Source organism: Panthera tigris, chromosome F3, assembly GCF_018350195.1.
Source record: "Panthera tigris isolate Pti1 chromosome F3, P.tigris_Pti1_mat1.1, whole genome shotgun sequence".
Classification (NCBI taxonomy): Eukaryota; Metazoa; Chordata; class Mammalia; order Carnivora; family Felidae; genus Panthera; species Panthera tigris.
In genome coordinates this window covers 37,191,178-37,209,553 of record NC_056678.1, presented here as the reverse complement: position 1 = coordinate 37,209,553, position 18,376 = coordinate 37,191,178, and the positions used below count along the sequence as shown (strand labels likewise).

At 41.1% G+C, this 18,376-nt stretch overlaps 1 protein-coding gene across 2 annotated transcripts in view; it reads right to left on the bottom strand.

Moving 5' to 3' along the window:
• The window catches only part of NEK7 (NIMA related kinase 7), a 160,510-nt gene extending 143,129 nt beyond the window's left edge, over nucleotides 1-17,381 (bottom strand). For both annotated transcript variants that reach the window (XM_042976374.1, XM_042976377.1), the window contains exon 1: nucleotides 17,096-17,381. The gene's annotated coding sequence lies outside the window, so the exon portion shown is untranslated. The remainder of the gene's footprint in view (nucleotides 1-17,095) is intronic.
• Nucleotides 17,382-18,376: the final 995 nt, after the last annotated feature.

The window sequence follows — 18,376 nt, the reverse complement described above, 5'->3', positions numbered from 1 at the left end:
CCCTTTGTAAAGTACCTTAAGTATTTGTCTTAACGTATTCTAGTGAATAACTTATCTGTCCAACAGAGGTCCTAATCACTAACTCCACTAGCAACTACTACTTAAAAGCAGAATCTATTTCTTCCTCCTTTTTTTTCGACCTCCAGTACCTTCTACTATATTAAGGCCTAATAAATACTTGTTGAATGATCAAATTTAGAAAATAAGAAGCTATAAACAATACAAGTCTAACAATCAGGATGTAATTAATTCAAATTTATATGAGCATCTACTTCTGAATAATTAAAAACTAGTTATCCTCCCTAGGTCTCAGTTTACTTCCCTCTAAAGTTCATAATAAGCACACAGCATGTGATGACAGAGCAAGGTCTCAAATCCTTATCCTAGAGTAACAAATACAGGGAACTTTCTATGGTAAACAAATAGCTGGAAGAATAAAATATTAATGCTTCTCAAAAGTGTTAAGTGGTACACAAATGCAAGACAGTATTATTTTTTTCTGCTTAGCTTTAACAGAAGAATTTCCCTAAAAGGATGTAAAAGACAAGTGATCCCTACTCAGCCATTCAAAGAACTTTGCCCAAAAAACTTTTGATAGACTTTCTATTTGTTTAGTTTAACTGTAGACTAGGATGCCATTACAAATACAATTAATTTTCCCTTATATTTCTGCCACGTCATTCAGTTACTCACATAACAACAACTAAAGCCTGGCAAAAGCACATGATTACTAAGCTAACTATCCAACTACACCAGAAAAATCATGGCAACTGCACTCTACCACCCATGGCAAAACACTGACGTACATAAAGAGCTAAGAGAAATGGTTGGACCCATCTTCTCAACCTGGTTATAAAAAACATTCTGCTGAATTCCTTGTGCTAAATAATTCATACTGATGAATTCTAGCATAACAAAGCTGTTAAGGCCCTATGGAATACAGGCTAGTAGTTGGAAATGCTTCATTTGTATGAATTATTTATTGTAAGGTCATTTGTTTTAATAGACTTTGGTCTGTAACAAGGACTCACTAACCAAAAACTCATCACAAAAAAATTAAAAACACTTCTCATTGAAATAAAGGGAAATTTTAATAGAATTTTCTGAATTAACGCACGATTTTACAATTTACCCATATTTTATAAAGCTTATTAACTGCTGTTTATTCATTTTGTTCACATACCTACTCTATTACCACTGTTCTATACACTGGTTATTCCTGAACTTCCAAAATCCTTTTTCTTTATATACTACAGTTTACAGTAACCATAAAATAGTTCTAAAAGATTTCCTATCTTTTTTTTTTTTTTTTTTTTTTTTGGATGCTCCTAAACACTAAACAAGTAAATTGAGGCCTAGAACTAAGTGATAAGGTAATGACCCCTTCTCAGGTCCTCTGGTGTCATCTCCAGTGAACTTTTTCATTTAACCCTTACTTAGGGCCCCACGACATTCTTGAGATCTGAATCAGTCATAACAACAGAGTCTGTTTAATGGATAATTAGGTTTAGTGGGACATAATCAATGTCTAACAAAACAAAGCTAGCATGTTACTTTACTTCTAGGGAAATCCCGCCTTTTCCTCCTCCTGCCCACCCTCTTCTTCCCTCAAAAAAAAAAAAAAAAAGAGAGAGAGAGAGAGAGAGAGAAAGAAGAATAACAACTGTATCTCTGGATTTGCCTGATCTCTTTTTTACTGTGCAGACTTCCAATGCAAACCAAATTAAGAGAAAATTAAGAAAGGTGGAGAAAAAGCAAGCATGTAAAAGCCATTCACTCACAGGTTACACAAAACTGTCCCAACTTTTAATAAAAAGATTCTTCAGTGTACTTACTATAAGTAAGTACAAGGTTATATTTTTGTCCTTTAAAATTTACCTTCTAAGAAACTGAACTCAGTTGCTGCTATATTATTCTTGATATCACAGAACCGAACTAGTCTTTGAATGAATTATACAAAGTTAACACAGGCAGCTGCTAAGCAAACTTTCTCACCAAACTCTGCCAAGTTATTCCAATCCTGACCTGCACCATCTTGTAATCGCTCTCTTGCTCTTTTCCACAAACCACAACATCATGCCAAACTGTGTGCGTATGTCTTTTAATGTACACAAACATATACTGGAAATAAATGCACTTTTTCTGACACACTTATTAAGTGAAACTGTGATCTTTCCGGAGATATCCTCCAAAGAATAAAGACTGTTACTTTAAATTAATAGTAGGAATCACAAACATAATGGTGTTTGTTTACCAGAAGCTATCTAGAAGTTTATATGACAGACTTTAAATATAAATAACTCCCCCAAAAATTGAAAATTGAGTTAATAGTGATTATAGACTTACAAACACTAAAACAGAATTACATAATTGAGGACATCTACCTAATTTTATTTTTGGAAACCTTCTGATTCTGTGAAAATCCATTCTTCTAACTAAAGAATGATAAAATCTTAGAAAGACAGCATAGAAACAGCATTATTTGGGTTTTCACAAGAAAATACCTTACATATTATACTTAGAACTAAAGTCAGACAGCAACACGAATTGACTTTTAGTTTCTCCCAGTATTCATTGAGAATTTATTTACCTTCTAATGAAATTGCCCATTTAAGTGAACAAGGATGAACAGGACCCCCAACACACTTTCCCTAGACAGACTCACCTGCTACCATGCATAATCCACTGCCCCCTCTCTAGTGATGACGCCAAAGCTCTACCCCAGGCCAGACTTCTCTGCTGAGCTCAAGCCCCATATAACCAACTGCCTAGATATAGGGTCACCTGTATATCCCATAAACAGCCCAAACTCAACATGAGAGGCCTCCTCCTCCCACCACACTCAGTTAGCTTTGATGAATGTAGATTCAATGAGAAAAGAACAAGTTACTCTCTACTCTCTGCTTCAATAACAGGACTCTGAATTCTAAGTTGATCTGGTTAAGATTTCTACTTTGTTCTTCATCAGCAGTAGGCACTATGACATCTTTATAACAAAAGCAAAACTTGTATTCCCTTATGTCTTAGAGAATTTCAACTCTCACTTTCCCTAGTCAACAAACAGGAATTTATATGATTTTGATAGCCATTTGATTTGTAGGTACTCTGCATGGAAGGACCTATATGATTATCTTAACACCAAAACGACATGTAAAGGCCAGCTGCAAGCACATTTTGTGTAATATATGAGAAGGCTTCTAAAACCATACTGGGACAAAGTCTGTCCTGCCTAACACTCATGATCATGTTCCAACTGCTTATTAAAGACTACAAAGACAGTCAAAATTGCAAGAGAATGAGAAAATATTCCAATAAGAAAGAAAGACTACTTCTTCATGCTCAGTGATAGCCATCTATATATACCCCCACCCTTCCTCAATGAGGCAGCAAATACCATGACATAAATAAAATGTCCTAAGAATCTTCAAGAAACTTAAGTCTCTAATTTCTTTATTTCATCTCAATAAAGAGCCATGGCTACTCAAAGGTGGGGGTGAGAGGGGTAGGGAGAAAAAGGTGCTAGAACTGGCAATAAATGGCACCACCATCTACTCAGAGCCCCTGCCAAAACTGGGGGCTATCCTAGACTCCTCCTCTCTCTTATCTTCTCCAACTCATGCGTTGGGTCAGCTTTTCAGCCAACTGAGGTGTCTACCAAAGCTGCTGGGAAGACAAACAGATCCCGGCAATTCAGATCCCTCAAGTTATTCCCAGGGGAGACAGAGGGAGGGAGGGAGGGAGGGAGAGAGAGAAACAGACTTTTACAGCACAAGGAGGCAAGTACTCTGACAGACACCATCCCAGGTGGCAAGAAAGATGCCAAAACAGGCTGTCAGGTCAGCAAGACGTCGAGGAGGAGACTCTGGAAGCAAGTTCTAAACAATGCATGGGAGCCAACCAGGCAACAAAGAGGGAGGACACTCCTGACTAAAGCAGGGAGTGATGAGGGAACTACAAATAGTGAGGTAAGACAGGAGCATCAGAGGCAAGAGCCAAGGCCCAAGTCATGCTTTTAAGAGACTAGAGGATTGGAAATTATTCCAAAGATAGTAATTTTAAGCAAGAAAAAAAACCCACCTCGAAGTGGGTAGGAGGTGTTGAGGGTGGATCATAAAAAAAAAAAAAAAAAAAAAGCATAGATTGAACAAAGATGTAAATACGTAAATAAATTTAACTCAATCCTAAATTTTAAAAGGGGAAAAAAAAGTATATACTACAGTAAGTTCTTTTTATAAAAAAACAAAGTAACACTTTTTCTTGGTAAATTTTTTAATTTTTTTTTTAACGTTTATTTATTTTTGAGACAGAGAGAGACAAAGCATGAACAGGGGAGGGGCAGAGAGAGAGGGAGACACAGAATCTGAAACAGGCTCCAGGCTCTGAGCTGTCAGCACAGGGCCCGATGCAGGGCTCAAATTCACGGAACGTGAGATCATGACCTGAGCCGAAGTCGGACGCTTAACCGACCAAGCCACCCAGGCGCCCCTTTCTTGGTAAATTTAAAGTATACACATACTATCACCAAAGTCTAGATTTTCAAGTCCAAACTTATTTTTTTCATACATCCCTTAATATATTTTTCTTAACACATTTTTTTAACAAATCTACCTGAAGTTGCCTTTATGGTAATCTTGAGTCAATTCTGACATTCGTTCCTGATGGATTTATGACCAACTAAGAACCAAGTAAAAAGATATCAAAGCACTATAGCTTTTATCGCTATTAAAATCAAACTCTGAAAACATAAAGGTACAAGTAACTCTTTACAATCACATTACGGGAGAGTAGAAGGCCAATCTTCTTAGTAAGTATGCAAGGCCTTTCATAATGCAGTATCTGGGTATCATTCCAGGCTCATTTTTTATGTGCTTCTTCATCAATTCATGAATACACAGTACATCTTTGGTACTCTTGGCATAGGCCTTTTTGTAAGTCCTTTATATGCTTTTAAAAATAATTATTGACATTGTGATTGTTGGGTTTTTTTTTTTAACTTTCAGCAATGAAAGCTATGAAAAGCTACTAAATAAAATGTATCTATTTTGAAGTGGAACAATTTTTCTCTATGGCAGCATCTGATGGCCTCATATCAAACAATAACCCTCATCAATTCCCACTTAGTAATTATTCTTAAGAGAGGACTAATTTCCAGTATTAAGCTAGTTATTTCTTATTTAACTCCATTCAATATTTTCTTCATGAGAGGATGGTTAGAACATCAAAACAGGATTCATCTGACAAATATGCAGTCAGCACTTTTTATGGGCAGAGAGAAGTTGCTCCCCCTTTACAAAAAGCCACACCCACTTAACTTGAACTAGGAATGGCCTTGCCCCTAAGGAAAGGAAATATAAGGATACCTAGTAAACATTTAGTAAATCAGCCTTAGATCAATTTAATCCGACTGCTGGCCCATTTTAACTTCAAGTCCTAATTCCAGGAACTCAGACCCTTCTTCCTTGTTGCCTGAGCCTCTAACTTGTGCCTAATTGCCAAACTTCCCTCTGTCTCTACTCCATAATTCCTCCTCACTTCCATCAACCTCACGTCTGGCATACCCCTGTTTTTCCTAGTCCTGGTTCCCATGTCATCCTATTCTGAGATCTTTCAGAATGCAGAATCCAAACCCAGACTCGTGCACTAGATCACTGAATACCTCAACATTTACCACTTACAGATCAGACCTTTAATTTATATCACATAGTAAGACCTTCCTCACACTATGCCCTACAGGCCTTACAGGGACATGTGCCTGGCATCCAGCACAGACTTCCCTGAAACCAATTACTCAATTGTTCTGGACATTCTTTCATTCTAGGATCTGCCCAGACTTTCTGTCCCATATCATCACTGGGATGCAGGCATCTGCCATTCCCTGAATGGCCAGTTGTGACAAAAATGGTCCTAAGTCCTGCAGGAAACACAAATATGTACAGGACATGATTCACACCTTCCAGATACTTACATTCCAGGAAGGAAGCTAAGATAAGTAACTACAGGGAGAGTCAACAGGTACTAAAAGCTTAAAGAAGCAAAAGAAAGATTTCTTTATATCCTCTGTATAATATCAGAGCAAAGCCTTAAAGGATGAAGATTATTTTAATATACTGAGATTGAATAGCTGGAATGTAGAAAATAGACACTAAAAGAAGTGAGAAAAGCGTATTAAAGCAATAAAGCCACACAGGTACAAAATGTATCCAAAAAAAAAAAAAGGTAAATGGTCAGATGTGACCAACCTATAAAAGAGTATAAAGAAGTGAATCTAGACAGATAGGTCAGGGTCAGTCTGAAAGCGGTTCCAATGCAGAGCCATTAAAAATAGTTGAGCCAGGCAATATGATACAGTATTTGGTCACTGCCTGCTCCCATATTCTGTAATTAATAAAAACTGAAATATTTTTAAAAGCATAAAGCTAGATCTTGCTTAGATTATTTTTTTACTCACCCCCAGCTACCTACCAACAACCTCCGAATTTCTCGTTCTTCAATCAGTGAATTGGTGGGACCCAGTAGGAAAATGGGGAGAATAATAAAGGAACAAATAGAAAAAGAACCATTAAGTGAACAGAAGCATAGACTCTTTCATCTTACAAATGCTGGAGAACCCCAGAGATCAAATGGTCTGTCCCTCTGCTTTCTGACAAGTATGCCTTCCAAGTTCAGAGAAACCTCACCTCACTGTGAAACGAAGTTTAACACCAAATCCTATCCAATCAACTGGATTGTCTTCTGAACAGCATATGCAAATACCCTGCAAAATTCACACAAAAAAAAAAAGAAAAGAAAAGAAAAGAAAAATGGGCATTCAGGTCTTACTGTAGAAACACTGGCATTCAAAAGATGACAACTCAACACATGAACAAAAATGGCCTAGGAAAGGGAGCACTGCCTGTTCAGGGACCACACACCGCGAGACATGAGTCCCAACGTATCCTAACTCAACATCATCAGTGCCTCGTTAGAGCCCAGGCTCCATTTATATTATCTGAACCATTCAGCACACTACCAATGCTCTCTCCTAAACCAGACATTCAACTCTTAAACTGAGTTCTTTGAGTATTAATTCAGCTCACACAAAGAATCAGACTCTGTGCTTGGCATTTGAAAAGATATAAAAATGAACCTGAACTTAATCCAGGACTTCAATACCTTCTTTGTCAAGCTGCCTCTTCTTACTATATGAAAAAAGAAGGGGGCAGAAATGGTCATAAACAAAAAGGGCCTGGATTGATTGATAAACTACAAATCAAGAAAAAGGTGTTAAAGAAAAACACTGATAGAAAGTAGTTTTTAAATGACCAAGCAGGTTTTGTTGAATAAAGAACACAACTTGCATGCAAAGATCGGTATCTAATGACAAGAAGGGAAGTTAGAAGCGACTCAAGCATCAGACACTTGTTATCAATGGAAATAAGACAGTCATGGAAAAAGGAACAGGTTACTCATCATGATGTTCTTGAACACTTTCCAGCGTGGCTGGATAGGCAAGGCAGGAGAGCTCAGTGCAGCCAAGCCCAGGAACAGGACTGAAAACCACAGGAAGGACTGAGGTAGTGGTCACTGGAGGCAAAATCTCTGAGCGCAGGCAAAGGGTTTTTGCCCTGAAGCAGAAAGCAAACCATCTCAGAGGTAAGGGAAGTGGTAAGCTTTCACACCTAGCTGAGAGAAATACTGTAGAAATGCCAAAAATGGTGAGAACAGCCTACGCTATAAGCAGTACATTAACAAGGGACCATTTGTCGGGATAGAACACTAGACCTGCTATTTTCTTTCACTTGCTTAAAGTGAAGTTTTCTCTCCTGCAACTAGTATACTAGTAAACTATATATTTATTTATAAATATATACTATTTATTTACAAAATATTTAGACTTTATCTAGTTGATTCTAATTGCTTTGTAAGCATCATTTCAATAACACCCATCCACCATTTGAGCTGAGACATGGGCACCCATGCTAGAACAGCCTAATCATTAGATACAATCTGTGCCAAGCGGCTGCACACCCCAAGCCAGAAATGCTAGCGGTGGGAATGGGCTCTCATTATAAACAAAAGTTTTCTCCATTAAAAAAATATTTTTTACAAAGACCACGTGGCATTTCTCAGTGTGGCCTGAGGAACACCTGCCTTACTTATTGTAAATGTAGGTTCCCATCACAGTCTTTTTAAAGTAATCTCTATACCCAACATGGGGCTCAAACTCACAACCCCGAGAGCAAGAGTCCCACGCCCTACTGAGTGAGCCAGCCAGGTGCCCCTCAACTTGTTTTTAAATGTCAGTGCTTGTACTTATCAAATCAGAATCTCCAGACACAGACATTCTGAGGACTACAGTTTGAAAAACATAGTCATAGGACAAATGCTTTGAGAATATAACTTGTCTTGGTAGTAGCAAAAAAGTCACCCATATATTCGTAAACAGCTCTAAATATTTTGTAAATTACCTTCAATATACAAATAGATGTAACTATTTCAAGAAATCATGAAATAAATCCTTTAGGATTCATTTGATTAATCTCTAATCATTCTGCTTTGTAAAGCAGAACTTTCACTGAAATAGGAAACACATATAATAAACAAATTGAGAACCAACTTCTAAGAGACAGACATGACTACAGAAATAAAGGAAACAGAACCAATCATGTTCTCTGAACCACAGCAAGAGAAGAAACTAGAGGGAGACACTGCCAGTGGCACTGCCCAACATTTTGGGCTTATATACAAGAAGCAATAGGGGCATCCAAGTTATCTTCAATATACCAAGATGACAAACAACATGAAGGCTGGCTTTTATGAATCAAGGTGTCTAATATAATGAAATACGTGTTTACGAAATATTGATCAAACAACTACTCATGAACTTTCTGGCCTTTACTCTCCTATCTATTGCCTCTAAGCGCTCCTTCCTAGGAGTAGCCTCCACATCTCTCCAGGGAGACAGCAATCCTGTTGTTCCTCACTTTAGATGCAAAAGAAATACTTCACCCCTGCACCGTCAGGCAGGGGTGATTCACTCAAATATTCGCTGACTTAAATCATGGCCCTGATAGGGGCAATCAGAGGTACAATGTCATCACCCCATCAGCAAGTCTTTATTGAGCACGTACCATGAACAGAGCAATATTTTGTTAAATCAGGAGGAGTGAAAAAAAAAAAAAAGAAGAAATCATGCGCCTACTATTGAAAACATTACAAAGGTAACACAAGGCAATATTGACTGTTATGGAATCAAGCACAGCATGGATTAGCAAGTTTACATCCTTAGGTTTTAGTTTATTTTCACAATAAATGAAAAGGTCAGTTTACACAATTTATAAGTTTCCTTCCAGTTCTGAGAACATCTGATGTAGTGAATCATGCACTTAAGGTCTCCTAAGGGGAAGCACAGGATGATAATGGTGAATGGAAAACCTGATTTTAGAAGAGCTGTTTAATGGCAGCACTAGGATACTAACTACAGATTACATATGTACACGATAATGTGGGTGTCTTTATCTCTTAGGTACAATTTCTTTTTTTTATTTATTTATTTTGAGAGAGAGAAACAGAGCACATGAGCAGGGGAGGGGCAGGGAGAGAGGGAGAGAGAGAATCCCTAGCAGGCTCTGTTCTGTTAGTACAGAGCCCAATGTGGGGCTCAAACTCACAAACTGTGATATCATGACCTAAGCTGAAGTCAAAGAGAGGATGCTCAACCAACTGGGCCACCCAGGCGCCCCAACTCTTAGGTACAATTTCTGCACAAACTTAAAATATTCTCTTCAAAACAGAAAGGTCAGAAATCTAAAAACCTGTACGGTAATGAATCTAAAAGAAAAAGTATAGATCTTGCTTATTAAACCTTAAGTGTAAGAGTAACTGGTGTCCTTAAAAGAGTACCAGAGACTCATACAGAGACACCCAGTAAGAACACCATGTGACAGAGGCAGAGATTTCAGTGATATCTGTCTAAAGCCAAGGAACTTCAAGGGATGCCGCCAACACCCAAAGCTAAGAAAAGGCATGGAACGTCTTCTCCCTAGAGCCTTCACAGACAGCATGGCCCTATGCACACCTTGATTCCTAATATCCGACCTTCAGAACTATGAAAGAATAAAATTCTGTTGTACTAAGCCACTCAGTTTGTGGTAATTTGTTGGGGCTGCCCTAGGAAACTAATATAGGTGTTAAGAGCCAGGGTCCAGAGCATACAGTTCCTGGACCACGGCAGTCACAGTATGGTTCTGGGGGCCCCCAAAACAGCAGTATCTTCCTTATTGTGGCTGTGTCTTCGTTAGGATGGCGACGGTGCGCTGTCCCACTGGCAGCCTTACGATCAGGGATGAGGCAGCAACTCCCTTGGTGGCCTGGTAATGGGAAACCTTGCTGGAAGCTCAAACTCCACCCCTAGCCCCTGCCCTGCAACCATCAAATACTATTAAATACAATGTCATGAATTCCTTCCTACTTATAAAAACAGAGAATGATTACAGGAGTGATAGGAGAACTGCCTGATAAAATACAACTCTTCATCAACAGCTGGTATTTTAAACACTCAAGGTCATAAAATGATAAAGCCATGTTGAAAACAACATGACATTTAACAATGAAAATATTTATCAAATGTAGAAACTTTATTAAAACTTTAAATGTATGTTGAAAGTTGTTAAAAATGCCAGTTTTTACTGAGTACGTTCCCTGCCATACTATTCTTAATGTGTTCTAACACCAGACTGTAAAGAAAACAAAAGTGAATTTGTACGTTGCCATAAGAAACTGAGAATAAAATATCGTCTCCCATAAATTAAACCATCAATAAGCATCCTTTCTGTATATCTTTCAACTAACTTGTATTTGTTAAATAAAAAACCATGCCTATAAAGTGTTTGCAATAAGGGCATGTCATTTTCCTAAAACAAATTACCTATTGTCCAGTTCTGGTGTCCTTACGACAGTATGCAAACAGATCACATTACTTTACTGTATGGTCCACCAGTTAGATATAAAAAGCAATGGAAAGTTTGCAATCCCTTTCATTTTAGAAGTACAACAACTTTTCATAAACATATCTGTTCAATTTTCCCAATCCTAATGTAGTAGAGGATATGTGGCTTTGTTATGGTTACAACCACAACAAAAATTACAGTAATCTGCCAGGTAAATATGAGAATATGAGGAAAATATTCTCACGATAACAAAAAGCAAAACTGTAAGACTACCAGAAAGAATATTTTTAATTTTGCCATTTCCAATTAGTATTTAAGGATCGTTTTGCAACTCCCATTTTTCATTATCCAAAATATAACCCGCCCCCCCAAGCCTCTTGTGTTTTTTCCTGCCTGAGGAACCAAGGATTAATGCCTTCTCCCCATACTCCAAAAAACATAAAAACATTCTCAAACATGGGAACCAGTAAATTATGAATATGGAAATCACAGAGCAGAGAGGAAGAAGAATTCAAGCAGAGAACACAGAACAGACAGCAGACCTAAGGCACAGTGGGCAACAGGGCCTGTCATCAGAAGAAACTGAGAACAGCAGATGCGTTTCCTACCACTGAAGGTCCTAAAAACAGAAATAGGTGAAATGAAACTAACACTTAGAGCCTACTATCATACCTTTACAAAGATGTTTTCATTTATTCCTCAAAGCAATCTTACCTGAGCTGAGAAAACTGGAGTCCCAACCAATCAAGTAATTCAACCAAGGTCATAGAGTAAGAGGCAAACCCAGGCTTAGTCTTTTTCACATGATGGTAAACACAGAAAATGATCAGTATTTGTGCAGCAGGGTTGGATAAAGGAAAGAGGCTCCTTGTAGCTGGTGGCAACCAGCCTGGAAGTTCCGAATGCCCCAGGCCCTACCTGGCTACCCGGAGAGACAAATACTCTGGCACACCCAGAACTCACTCCTGGCTAGGGCTAGGAAACTCCACTGAGTGATGTCAAAGCCATTGCATTTTCCATTCCATTCTCTGGCTTCTCAGCAGCTGCACCCAGGTCAGCCTACAGCCAATTCTTAAAACAAAGGGAGGAGGTATCCCACACACAACCCAAGCCACATACACCCTGACTTCAGGCCCTCTCCAGTAATTTTTTTAAACTGGGAGAAAGTCTTTTATAAAAGACTACATCAATTTTTTCTAAACAACAACAACAACAAAAAAAAAGACGAAGAAGAAGAAATCTGCCCACTGTCTTGCTCATGCCAGAAATTCCCCCTAAAAGTAACAGAAGCAGTCATTCCAATCAGCCTAAAATAAAAACTATGAGTTAAAGAAACACACCAAAATACATTTATATTAAAGTGTTATCTGTCAATCAAGCAAAGATTAAATATATGACATCAGATTCCATCTTGGTTTAGTAAGAGAGAAGCTAGAGAGGAGCACATTCATTCAGTGTCACAGGATAGGTGTGGGGACCCCAAGAGGCAAAGAATGATAGAAAACTTTGAAAAAGCAGATAAATGTAAAAGAGGTTCTAAGACTTATGAAGTCTCTGAGATGAAACACAAAATTGGGGTATGAATAACTGGGCATTATTCTGAGGGGACTGGGAAAGATCAAGAGATTGTCGCAAGCATTCAAGAACCAAAAAAGGCTATGAAATACTCCTGTGGAAAATACACATCAAGCCAAACATCAAAGGTCTAGAATCTTATTTAAATCTTTGGTATTATCTTCTAGAGCTGGGGTGGGCCTCCAGCCTATTTGTGCAAATAAAACTTTACTGGAACACAGCCAATGACAGAGACCATACAGCTCACAAAGTCAGAAACATTTACTCTCTTGTCCTTTAGAAAGTTTACAAACCCCTGTTCTATACAAAAGCAGCCTGGAATGAGAAAGTTACCCTTAACTACTCACTTACACTGATTATCAACAGAAGACCCATAGCAAGATTTACAGAAAGGTCTATCTCCATTAAGTAACAGTATTTCTAAATTTTTACAGACCAATTAAATAAGTTCCATTCACTTATACCCTGTTCTGATTAACACCGTGGATAGCTATTACAAAACAGTTCATTGTGTAAGCTCATTATATAAATAATACGGCAGAGCTGTTACTTTGACAAATGTTACAGTTTTCCTGCTCAAGAAAAATAAGAAATGTTTCATGATCGGGGCCCCTGGGCAGCTCAGTCAGTTAAGCATTTAACTTTTGATTTCGGCTCAGGCCACGATCTCATGGTTCATGAGTTCCAGACCTTGAGTCAGGCTCTGTGCTGGCAGTGCAGAGCCTGCTTGGATTCTCTCTCTCCGTCTCTCTGCCCTTCCCATGCTCTCTCTCGTGCTTTCTCTCTCTCGCTCGCTTTCTCTCTCTCTCTCTCTCTCAAAATAATAAACTAAAAAAAAGAAAAAAGAAAGAAATGTTTCATGATCATCTATCTGCCATCCTTATTCTCACTGCTCACTAAAAACCATGAAACACATTCTCTGTTTTCATCAGAATGAAAAAATATTTTATGAAGATATGTAACATGCGGTGGTAATCAAATTATTACTCATCAAAAGAAGAACCAGTAGTTTGGAAGTTTTCTAAGAGTGAATTGTTATACGTTAGTTTTACACACATGAAAAAATTCTCAACTGCCATTTTATCCTGCAAATAAACATATTTCATTACAATTATATAACCAAATGTTATCGGGGAGCCTGAGTAGCTCAGTCGGTTAAGCGTTTGACTACGGCTCAGTTCATGACCTCACGGTCTGTGAGTTCGAGCCCTACATCCGGCTCTGTGTTGACAGCTCACAGCCTGGAGCCTGCTCTGATTCCGTGTCTCCCTCTCTCTCTCTGCTCTTCCCCTGCTCGCGCTCTGTCTCTCTCAAAAATGAAATAAAAACATAAACAAAAAAAATTATAACCAAATGTAATTTGCCTATATTCCCTACAAAAATGAGGGGAGGAGGAATTAAACTGAAACACTCAAAAATATGAAGAAACACTTCTTAAAGCATCTAGCAATATATTTATGAAAATGTCAATAAAGTAATTGCGGATAAAGCAGTTCAGAGAAACAATAATCACATACGTCATTTCCAAGACATCCTCAAGCATTACACTAAGTATATTACCATGTTTTATATATAATGTACTAACTAAAATTCCACCCACAAAACTCTAGAGCAAATACCTGAAAGGACAAATATTTTAATTTGAAGGAAACCAGGAATGTAGACAAGAGGGCTGCTTTGTGTAACTGCAGCTACAGTGAAAATTTTTTAAATACCAAAACCTATTTAAAAAAAAAAAATCAAAGGAAACAAACCTGAAAGGAGTTTTGCAACTTATCTAATTAAACAACTTCTTTTCCAAAACTGCATTTAATCACCATTCTCTCTTTTCAGATACCCTGAATGGTGGCTACCTTAGTAACACTACAGAGATACGTTTTAAAACATGAGACAGTTTGGTTCTAGAAACTCTGTAGACGTCTCTAATGATATCTCAGACCACATCTTTATGGAGAGGAAAAAAAAGGAAATCTACATTTCAGTAAGGGCACACTAGTTGAGAAGAAAAGAGCACCTGAATGTTTGCAATAAATCAGAGCTCAAAACTTTCTATTGTAACCAGCAGGAAGATGAAGGGGAGGGAAGCGTGAGATTAAATACTTACATACACAAACTATAACCGCGTTTTCAGTCATTTAAAACGACAATTCTGATTTTTACAATTTGGGTACGTTATTAAGCTGGCCTTAAATCTCCCCTCCTCCACCAGTATGTTGCCATCATACCAGACGTGCTTTCCTCATTCTTGGAGTAAGTGCTGTTTTATTGCACTGGAAAAGAGCTCTTGAAATTGTCCAGCCAGGAAAATGCCTAAGTGGGAAAAGGAATGGAGGGTGCTACAGGTATAATCTTCATAAACGAGCCTGAATAGTATAGAGTATAGAATAAAACTGCACTGAAGTTACGCTCTTTCCTTTTTAAATTGATACAGATTTTTAACCGTGGAAAGATTCCCAAGTAACTGTGGAAGAGTTTAACAGTTTAGATTCTGACATTCCCTGGTTTTCGTTTACAGGTAATTTCAGAGTAAAACTCCGTGAGTCCACCTGGACATTTAGTTTGATCACCTTCGTTTCTTATCAACTATAAAGCTTCAATCGCGGTGGTGAGTCCAAGATGCAGCTCAATTATGAAACGAGACGTACACGACGGGTCAGAGAAAATTGGAACTTCCTCTCCTTTATTCTTACGTATCTATTTCTCATCCCTCAGACTGGGAACCCTCCACCAGCAGACATCCTTCCAGGAGGAACTTTCTCTCCCTCCTCCGAGCCCAGGGCTGGGGTAGGAAGTACCCGCCCTCCCGAGCGGGGAACCGCGGTGTCCTCGCCGCTTATTGGCTGTGGAAGCCGTCAGTGCCGCAGAGGGCGGGGCCTCCCGGCTGAGAGCAGAATCTCAGGCCCGCACCTCTCCGAGGGTCCGTGGGCTTCCCAGACCAGAGAAAGCAGCCAGCCTCCACTAGGGGTTCCTTCCCCTTTTTTATTTTGCGAGCCCTCCTCTCTCAACGTCCCCATACAGTTTCTGCCCGTTTGACTCCTCCACGAGGCAATTTTTTCTAAGCTCCAACATCTCTTCCCCACCCCAACAAGCTCCCAGTCTGGGACCAAACAGAAGATGCTGTGGTTTGGGGAGTTAAGCAAGCTGTGGACTGCATCTCCCGAGGATAGCAGAGTATTCCTTCCTCTGTAAATGATAACTGTTTAAGTTTTATGTTAACTGTTTTAAGTGCATTGGCCTTCGGCAAGCATTAAAGCCAAGAAAACTCGGCACCTCTTCAGTAAGAGTTGCCACTTTCAAAGTTACAGGGTTCATTGTATCTCCTGTTTAACTATCCACCGTTTTCAGTGTTTTGTCCGGTTGTCCCTAATACTAGGTCACACCTGCAACAGCTCAAGCTCCTGTACAAAATAAGTTTATCATACATACATTCTGTACTTTATCCTATAGAGCAACCTGGCGAGAGACACAGCTATCGCCTGCAAGGAGTGTGCATACTTCTTGAAACTACAAACTCTTTGGAGGAAGAATTAGACACAGTGGTTCTCTTATGATGGATACATGATGTTCTACAAACTACACGCATTTGATTTTTTTCAACAGCATCTCTATGATCAGCAGAAGAGGAAAATCATTTCATTTTTGTAATGTGTTTCAGACTTTCAGTTCCATCACCAGAACTGCCTCATGATGGGAGCCTATCTTATTGTAAAATAAACACAGTTTTAGTATTTATGCCTAACAAGGACTACAGCTACGAGAGAACACGATTTATCTATTTGATACATCATCTCCCAAGGCCTACAGCATACAGGAAAGAGACAAGAAGGTTCTTCAGATCTCACTGCAGCATCTGCTAGGTTGTGTTGCTTCCTGACACCGTCCTTGGGTAATGTGGCCAACTCATTTTTCTTTTGGGGGGTGCCCTTCTTCTCTCTAGCCTTGGCCTCAATTCTCTATTTCTTTTCCATTACCACGATTACCAGCAAAGTTCTCTATTGCCTTGCAATCTCTCTCACATTTGCTAATCCTGACAGGGTCCCACTAAAGCCCATTCTCCAACAGGTCCGCCGTCCTCTCTCTACTTCTCAAACCACTTCAGCTTCTCGCTTAGCTGCACGGCTCCCACCACCCACTGCCTCCAGTGAACTTCACTCCTCTAAATCTGGCTGCTGCCGAATCCTGACAGCTGGACTTAACCAATCGGCGAGGGATAAATAACCGCCGCCGCCAATGAGCGGCAGCCGGGGGGTGGGAGGCGGGACTTCGCCTAAGTTCCTCGGGTCCTGAAACCAAAGACCTGTTGCCGCCGCCGCCGTGGCCGCGGAGTTTCTTAGTTACCGCGGCGCCCACGGCGGCCGAGGCCGCCAGAGCCCCCGCCGGGCACAAAGCTCCTGCCGCCCGCTCCCGCCACTGCCAACGAACTGGACTGAAACCCCCACCCAGCCCGAACGCGGCGCGCCCCGCCCCACCTCCCCCGGCGGGGGGATCCCGGAGGCCGCCCCGCGCCCTCCCGACCTCCCCCCCCCACCCCTCCCGGCTCCGCAGGCGGTCCCACCCGGCCGGGGCCGCCCGAGACCCCGGCAGCCACTCACCAGGAAGTTGGGAGTTTTCCGTTCTCCTGCCCGCGAGGGACCCGGGGCGTGCGGGCGGGCGGCTCGGCCAGGCGGCGCCGCGGAAAGGCCCGCTGGGCCGGGGGCTGTAGCTGCGAGGCCGGGAGCCGATCGCCACCTCCCGCCGCGCCGCCCCCGCGGACGCTGCAGGCGCGGGCCCCCACCCTGCGCAAGGAGAGGCGCGTCCCGAGTGCGAGCCTAGCGGCGGCCCATCCTCCCGAGACTCCCGCTCCTCCTCCCGCGGCCGCCGCTGTCAGGAGTGTAAACATCCCGGCATCCCCGAGGAGAGGGGCGGGGCGGGCGCCGGCCCCTCCCCGCGCCCCGAGTCCCGCGCCGCAGGTCCCGCCGGCTGCGCGCCCCGGCCTCCCGCTCTCCTCCTCTAGGCGCCGTGCACCCCGCCGCTTCCCCGCTGGAGCCGAAGCCGTCGGAGGGGGCCCCTCTGGCGTGTGGCTCCCTGTTGTCAGGCCTGGCGGGATGGGCGGGGGGTGTCCATCTGCCCACCCCCCGCCCCGAGCCCCCTTCCCTTACTTGGAGCCAACTTCCCTCTGGGCCGGGTCGGCTGCTTTTTGAGAACTTGTCTTTTATCCATTTATGTTCAAATTATCCCACTTGCAAGCAGTAAGCCGAACCGGTGACGTCCCCTTTCTTCTGGATCACAGCGTTTTGATCCCATCCTCTTTCACTAGGTGGTTTAAACTGACTTTGCGCTAAGCACACCTTACATTAAAGAGGCCTAGCTTAGAGAACAATGGCTTTTAGGACATGTCTGAAAGGTGAACGAGGTGGTTTTGTATTGGGAATCTTTGGCGGGGGGGGGGGGCGGGAAGTAGGGGGGGGAGGATATACCAGAACCCTAGTACAGGAACTGCAAAAGGCTTTACTACTTCGATAACTGGACACGTATTACTGGGAGACGACAGCTAGGAGGCAGTATGGAGTCAACCCCACTTTGATTCTAATCTCAGTTCAGGGATTATTAACTTTGTGACCTGGCCTCAAGTTATTTTACCTCTCCCGGGTATCAGTCTCTTTGTATAACGAGAATAGTAATAATACTCATCTCTAGGATTACGGTTAGAAATGAGATAAGCAAAGTGCTTAAATACAAGAGCCTAACATGTAAGTACTCATTAAGTAGTTGTTACTGCCCTTAGGTCTTTCACTAGTTGGACTTACCTACCAAAGGGTAGAGAGCCAAGAATGAGTAGATTATAGCTCAAATACTTCAAAAGTTAACGCTATGTAGTTAATATTTGGAAAGTT